The following is a 6,949-nucleotide window of genomic DNA, read 5'->3' as shown; positions in this document are numbered from 1 at the left end:
GGAGACGGATTCTCCCCTAGAGCCTCCAGAAGGAACCAGTCCTGCCCACACCTTCTCTCTAGCCCAGTGAGACAGATTTTAGATTTCTGGCCTCCAGAACTGGAAGGGGATAAATCTGTGTTGCTTTAAGCCACCCGCTTTGTGGTAATTTGTTACAGAAGCCACAGGACTCATATAGGTGTCCGCAACCTGTAAGCAGAAGTGGCCTGACCGATACCTGGTGGGAGAGCCACCTGCCCAGGAGGGCTCTGGGAGGCTCCAGGGTCCAGCTCCTAAGCCCACATGGTCCCTGTGGTTCCCCTGGTCACTGTACTTGCCACCTGCCCTGTACTCATCTGCTCACCGGCCAACTGCTTACAGAGGGAGCCTACATGCCTGTGTCCTTGGTACCCGGCTCCCCATCAGAACTCAATAAATATTCACAAAAGCAAATGGAAGTTTCCATAAAGTTGACTCCCAAGCATTTTTTTCTCCCCAGAAATGTCTTCCTGTTGTCTTTTCCTATAAAATTGGGATGTTTATTCATACAAAGCAAGTACCCTAATGAACTGATTTTTTTTTTAAAATATCTTTATTGATTTCAGAGAGAGGAAAGGAGAGGAAGAGAGACAGAAACATCAATGATGAGAGAGTCATTGATCGAGCCCGCCACCTGGGCATGTGCCCTGACCGAGAATCGAACCCCGATTGCCTGGATCCCAGGTCACCTGGATCCCAGGCCAACGTTCAACTGTTGAGCCACGCCTGGCCGGGCCTGACGGGGTTTTGTACAGAGTAAGTCCTTCCTGCCTTAGAGCACTGGCAGAGCACCATGAGAACCCTCTGGAAGGAGTTGTGTACACCTGCCCCACGGTTCCTCAGCTCCAGGACTGTGCCTCCTTTATTGGTGGCTCCAGACTTTGCTCACCTGCCCAATTCCTGACCCAGTAACTCCTTCCCCTTCCAATGCCACACTGGGCCAGTAGGTGTTGCTGGAGTACACTCATATCCTAGTCCACCCTCACGGGGAGCATGGCATGGCCCCTGGCTGTACCAGTAGGACACACACTGGGAAGAAGGCACTCATTCTGAAAGGAACAGCCACTCGAAATCAAAACACTGAGTTGGGCAGGTAGAGGTGGGCAGCAACAGTCTGCGTGGGCAACAGAGGGAGAGATGACACCTGAGACACAGGCTCCTGGGGATGGGAGCCCAGGCAGCCGCAGGGGCTGTGACACCCAAACTCTTTCTTTCCTCCTGATCCCAAAGAACAACTGCCACCTGGCCCTCCCTCCTCTCCACCTCCACTCTGCCCTTGCTTCAGTTCCTCGTGGACATCATGCCCTCTCGACAGACAGACACAAACACAGACACACACACCTGGGTAATTCCTACCTGTCCTTTAGGAGTCAGAGCAAATGCCACCTCCTCAGGGTGAGCACCCCATCCCCCATCAGGGCTGCCCACATGGGATCCCCACAGGAGTCTCCACACGGTGCAATTACTGCTGTCCTGCAAGACTGAGCTCTGTGAGGTCAGGACTAGGTCCTCAGTGAGAATCTTGTTAATGTTAAGCAAATCCTCACGTTATGCGGTGGAGGAATTAGGAATGCTGTGGAGGAAGGGCAGCAGGGCCTTTGGAGCTAGATGAACAACTTCAAGAATCTAAAGATCCAGTAGGAGAGAAAGACAAGGGGCGAGTGAGCAGCACAGAGACGATGAGCCTAATCCAGCCTCCTTTCTGGGGGGCTAAAACCGGGGAGGGGGTAGGGAATCTAGGAGCTGAAGAGGTAAGCTGGGTGGAAGTCCAGGGAAAGGAGGGACAGGAGCTGTGAGGTGCTGTCCAGGCCCAGGGAAGCTTCCTTCTCAGAAGTTAACAAGATCTTGAATAACTGAGACCCAAAAGCCTTGGAGAGCTTTTTTGGGGAGTGAAGTGGAGATCTAATTAAGCACCACCTGGAATTCTCTCATTCAAGAAATATTCTTTGAGTACCCACTACGTGCCAGGCCCTGGAGAAACCCTGCTGACCACACAGACAAGCTCCCTGCCTTCATGACATATATCTGGAGGGAGGAAGACACGATACAACTTAGCAGGAACAGAGACAAGGTTGTGACCTATGGAAACAACAGAAAGGAGTGGAGGGTGCCCAGAGCTGGGACGGAGACCTGCATCCACATCATCTTCAGTCCTCCTTTTCTAACTATGCAAGTTGAGGGTGGACTTCCTTCACATACCTCATGCAAAATGAGACGTTGCAACACAGAAAGGAGTGGGCCTGAGAACTCGAGAGTCTGTGGAGACGGGCATTAAAGAGATGTGCATAGGTGGGGCCTTTGAGACTGAAGCAGGAGCAGGCAAGAAAGCGAGCATTCAGGCCACAGAAAGGGGCCTGATGGTGAGCTCGGAGCCAGTCAGAGGGTGAAGGCAAGCTGCTGTTCCAGGGGCACAGGACACAGGCAGCAGGGTGGCCTTCTGCGAGGGCCAGGGAGTCTGGAGATCTCCTTGGGAGGCGGTATCCACAGGGGACAGACACCCACAGGGGTTGGGCACCCACAGGGGACCTATACCCAGCCCCGGCCGGGCACCCAGCAGGGGACAGGCACCCAACAGTGGTCCCCCACAGTGCTCTGGTAGGGGAAGACCAACGCTGGGGTCTCGGCAAAGCCCAGGCTGTCCGTATCGCGCTCGCCTTAAGCTTGGGGGGGCTGCAGAGGGACTCAGGGTCAAGGGGCAGAGAGGAGGTTGAGCCCTAAGGAACGCTGGAGGCCCAAGGAACTAGCAGCCCGGGCCGAACCAAGTGCCAATGCGGGGGTTGGCATGCAACTGAAGCGGGACAGCCCTGCACCCCGCCAGGCCGCCGCGCCCGACAGCACCGGGTCCGCGCGGAGAGGTGTAAGGAGCAGCCCCAACCCAAGCCCGGGAACGTGGCCCGCTCAGCGGCCCCAGCGTCTCGAGGCTGTGTCCAGCCTCACCCGCAGCGAGAGCCAACATGGTTCCGCCCGCAGCGGGCCGCGTTACCTAGGAGACCTGCCCGCGGCGCCCGCGCCCACCCTGGAGCGACGAGGCCCACGCTGTCGAGGAAGAGATCCACGACAGACCCAGAACCCCAGCGGAGGGCCGGTGCCCACTGGAGCCGCAAGCCTCGCGGATGGAGGACGGGCCAAAGGACGCCCTGGCTACTGCCACCGCGAGAAAAACCTCGCAAGGCGGCGCGCCCCGCGCTCGGGCAGAGAACCCACCCCGCGTCACCATCGCCGGCCAATCAGAGCCCGAGTCGATCCGCTCCCCTCTCTGCCAGCACCAGCCAATCAGCGCGGCGGCGGACCCGTCCTGATTTGCATGCCTGGCAATTCCTCAGCCAATGGAAATGTGACTGGCGTGAATTCCAACCAATGATAAGCTGTCGGAGGCGTGGCCCCGGGTGTCCCACGAGGTGGAGATGCTGCGAGCGGAACCTGGCGGAGAGAGCGGGATTCGGGGGCGCTTAAGTCGCAAGGGCAGGGCGGGAAGGAAGACCCGGAGCGGGGCAAAGGATCCGGAGCTGGAGCCCCCAGGTGAGTGCAGGGGGAGACCCCGGGGGGCCGCGCTGTCCACTGCCGGCAGGGCACGGGGAGAGCGGCGGCGGACACCCGCGAGGCCCGCGGTGATTCTCCATCTCCCCTTTCCCCGCGCGTCCTGCGCCCGCCTCCATCCTCACCCCCTCTCCAGCCGGCTGGCTCACCTCCTTCTCCATCATCTCTCTTCCCCATCATCTCCCTTCCCCCATCCATTCCTTCCTTGCCTGCCCCATTTGCCATGCCGCCCGACCTTTCAGCTCCCGTCCCCGACCCCTGCCCCAAACTTCAAACCTCCCCTCGTTCTGGTGCCGCTTAGCCCTGTCTCAGTCCCCTCCGCTTCCCGCAGCTTCCCTTCCCCGCCCCCCCGCCCCCCCATCCCATCTCTCGGCCTCTGCGCAGCCCCATCGGAGCGCGCCTGGTGCCAGTCCTCCCGATCCCTCCAACCTTTTTGCTCCTGAAAGCTCACCCTGCCGTTCCCTCCTGGTCCCTGTCCCCATCCTCCCACCCATTCTGCTCCCAGTCTCTCCCGTGGGCGCTCTCTCCAGCTTGCCCCACTCCCCAGGACCTTGGCACTTTCTTCCTGCACCCTCCACCTCATCCCAGTGCCCCTACGGCATCTTCAGGTTCCCTTCTCTTCCCATCTCCCTACCTGCTGCTGCCTCGGAAGGACGCAGAGACCCCGCTACTGCACCGCTGCGTACTGCAGTAGCAGCAGCTGTGTACCTGTCCACCTTTCCACCCTCCCACCCAGGCTCACCCCAGCTCTGCTCCTGGCATCTGTCCTGGAGGCTCCTGTGGGGGCTACACTTTGCCTGGAGCATCCCTGGGGGAGGTGTCTCTAGGTGGGAAGTCCCTTCGCACCCTTTCCTGCCTTCCTCCCTGGCCACCATCTCCCTCCCCACCCCCACTTTCCAGCTCAGCCTCACTTTGTGATTCAGCATTTTTGGGGTTGGTAACTTTCTTTGCTTCCTGGCATGATAGAGACCAGGCTATGGGGCTGAAGGCAGGGGGTCTTGATCCTGCAGTTAGCAAGGCCGCCTTAGGAAACAGACCTGTCTTGCCTGGGTGGAGAGCAAGGACCTGCTAGTGGGGGCTGGCTCTTCCTCTCTTTCATTTGTTGCCCTGTGTTGAACCACATCCTGGGGGAGATGACATAAGTAATAGCTCTTGGGGAAATGGGCTGTTAGCATTTATGGAAATTAATACATCAACATCTGATCAGGAACACCAAGTTCAGATCACAACTGTCCTGCTGTCTGTTGTTTCAGGATTTCTTCTTTCTCTGCAACTTCTCCTCCCCCTCACAAAACGCCAGCCCCCTTCCAGTGCCAAGAGCAAGCTCCAGCTCTGCTAGGGAAGCCGCATTGAGGCCCTATGTTTTTGGGTTTGGGAACCTGCATGTGGAGAGTCCCATCTGCTCTCCTGATTGTTGCCTGGCACATGCATCCATCTGCAGAGCCCAAGCTCATGGAAGTTCCTGGGCTCCTGCTCTTGTGCCCTGGCTGTAGGGGGCATTGACACAGAGGGCATTGGCTCCATAGAGACTATGGACACTCCAAGTCCACATCCACATCAATGCCACTGATGGTGGATGGACTAGAGCACAATCCTGCTTCAAAAGCAGCTGCTGGAGGCTTCCTATAGGAAACCAAGGTCCAGTTCCTTGTGTCTCTCTCTGCTCTGACAGTCTACAGACACTGTGGGCACTGCTCAGCGCCTGAGGACTGGGCCAGGCCTGGAGAGGGTTGGGGCATGAAAAGTGTGGAACCTGGTCTCATGCTCAAAACCCTTTTGAGTTTGGATGTGGAGCCTGGATGGGAAGTAGTTGGCATAAAAGTGATTGAACACTGGAGGGGTGGCAAGATGGAATCCATTTCTTGCCTGGTGGTTACAGTTGTGGTGCTGAGGGTCAGAGGGCAGTGAGCTCTGGGCAGGGCAGCTAGAGAAGCTTCATACCATGGGGCTTTCTCTCTTTCCTTTCCTTTTTCAAGGATCTTCTAAACCCCAAATGGTTCAGGAGGAAGTGAGAGGCATGAGTCTTGATTTGGCATTTCCAGGAGGGACTGGGAGGGAGGGGCCTCCTCTAGACTTGCCTGTTTGTTGGTGCTGCGCCCCTGGCAACTGGGCAGGAGTTGAGTGGTGAAGGAAGGCCTCCCCTGCTGTTAGAGCCCCAGGGGAGGGGTTTGTTTGTGGGTACTCTGACAGGAAGCAGCATGTCTAGTGCTTGACTAAATTCTCAGTGACCTTCACATCACCAAAGGTCCCGGAGCTAGAGCAGTTTTCTGGGGTCCCTGAATAATGCAGGAGACAGGGTCAGCTGCAGTCATATTCGGGAAAGTGGGCTATTAGCATTTATGGAAATTAATACATCAACATCTGATCAGGAACACCAAGTTCAGATCATAACTGTGGCTCAGAGGACCATCTCTGAAGGTGTCTGGGGACAGAGACCCCACACCTCTCTCCATCCTTCTCAGCAGTTGGGGCTATTGCTTCATAGAACTGCAAGGGTCTTGGCCACCTGCCCCCTCAGGGGAGTCAGCAGAAACCCAGAGGCAGTGACTTCTTCAAGGTCATTCAGAGGCAGGGATGGGGCCAGGTAGACCCTTCCCTTCCTGCCAGTTGCAGCCCAGGTCACTTCTTTGGCTCTTCCTGCCTTTTTCATGAATGGGAACCCCAGCACGCTCAGTCTCCCAGCCCCCGTTGTCGCGCAGACCTTGGCCACCCTTTGGGAAGGCCACTTTGGAGGTGTTGCTGACATGTGTGGAGGAAACCAGCGCCCTGGCGTGTGTCTGAGTCACTGGGGGCTTTTGGGAGCAGGAGGTGCTGCCAACCACAGAGAATTCTGGTGACGCCACCTTGCCTGGCCTGGCAGGCCCCCAGAGCGAGGACAGTGTGGTTCTAAGATGTTAAAAATATGGCAGGGGCCCAGCCACTGGGCGGGATGAAGGGGAAAAGGGACTCTACCCATGTTGGATGCGCGTTTCTGACCTTGCTTCACAGTGGGCCTTATAAATAACCCTGCGAGATAGGCTAATAAGCCAGGATAGGAAAACTGAGGCACTAGAGGCCTTGAGACTGACCTGGCCTTCCGGCTCGTGAAGAAGCCTTGATTCTGTTCCTGCTGTACCCAGACTCTGAGGTAGGCACCCCCTCATCATAAATCTTTAGTACCCCATGGATGTCAGAGTTCAATCCCAGCTCCTGAGGATGTGGAAACTTGCCTTTTTCATGAATGGGAACCCCAGCACGCTCAGTCCCCCACTCACTGTGTACTCCCCTTTCTTTGGGGTGACTGAGGAGGTATGTTCCTTGACTCAGCCAGTTCAGGGGAGAAGAAGGGAGCAGGGGCTCCCTGAGAGAGAGCAGACCTGGGCCAGGTGGGAATGTCACCCACCTACTCATTCCA

The 6,949-nt window shown here is 57.0% G+C and overlaps 1 protein-coding gene across 2 annotated transcripts in view; it reads left to right on the top strand.

Moving 5' to 3' along the window:
- The first annotated feature begins 3,424 nt into the window (after positions 1-3,424).
- Positions 3,425-6,949, top strand: part of KCNAB2 (potassium voltage-gated channel subfamily A regulatory beta subunit 2) — a 68,012-nt gene continuing 64,487 nt past the window's right edge. Inside the window, exon 1 of one of the 2 annotated variants that reach the window (XM_081144797.1) lies at positions 3,425-3,537. The gene's annotated coding sequence lies outside the window, so the exon portion shown is untranslated. The remainder of the gene's footprint in view (positions 3,538-6,949) is intronic. The other variant, XM_081144799.1, reaches the window with a different exon arrangement.

The sequence above is a fragment of the Miniopterus schreibersii genome, assembly GCF_964146895.1.
Source record: "Miniopterus schreibersii genome assembly, chromosome: 8".
NCBI lineage: Eukaryota > Metazoa > Chordata > Mammalia > Chiroptera > Miniopteridae > Miniopterus > Miniopterus schreibersii.
Note: the sequence above shows the minus strand (reverse complement) of the source record. Positions and strands in the feature narration are given on the sequence as shown.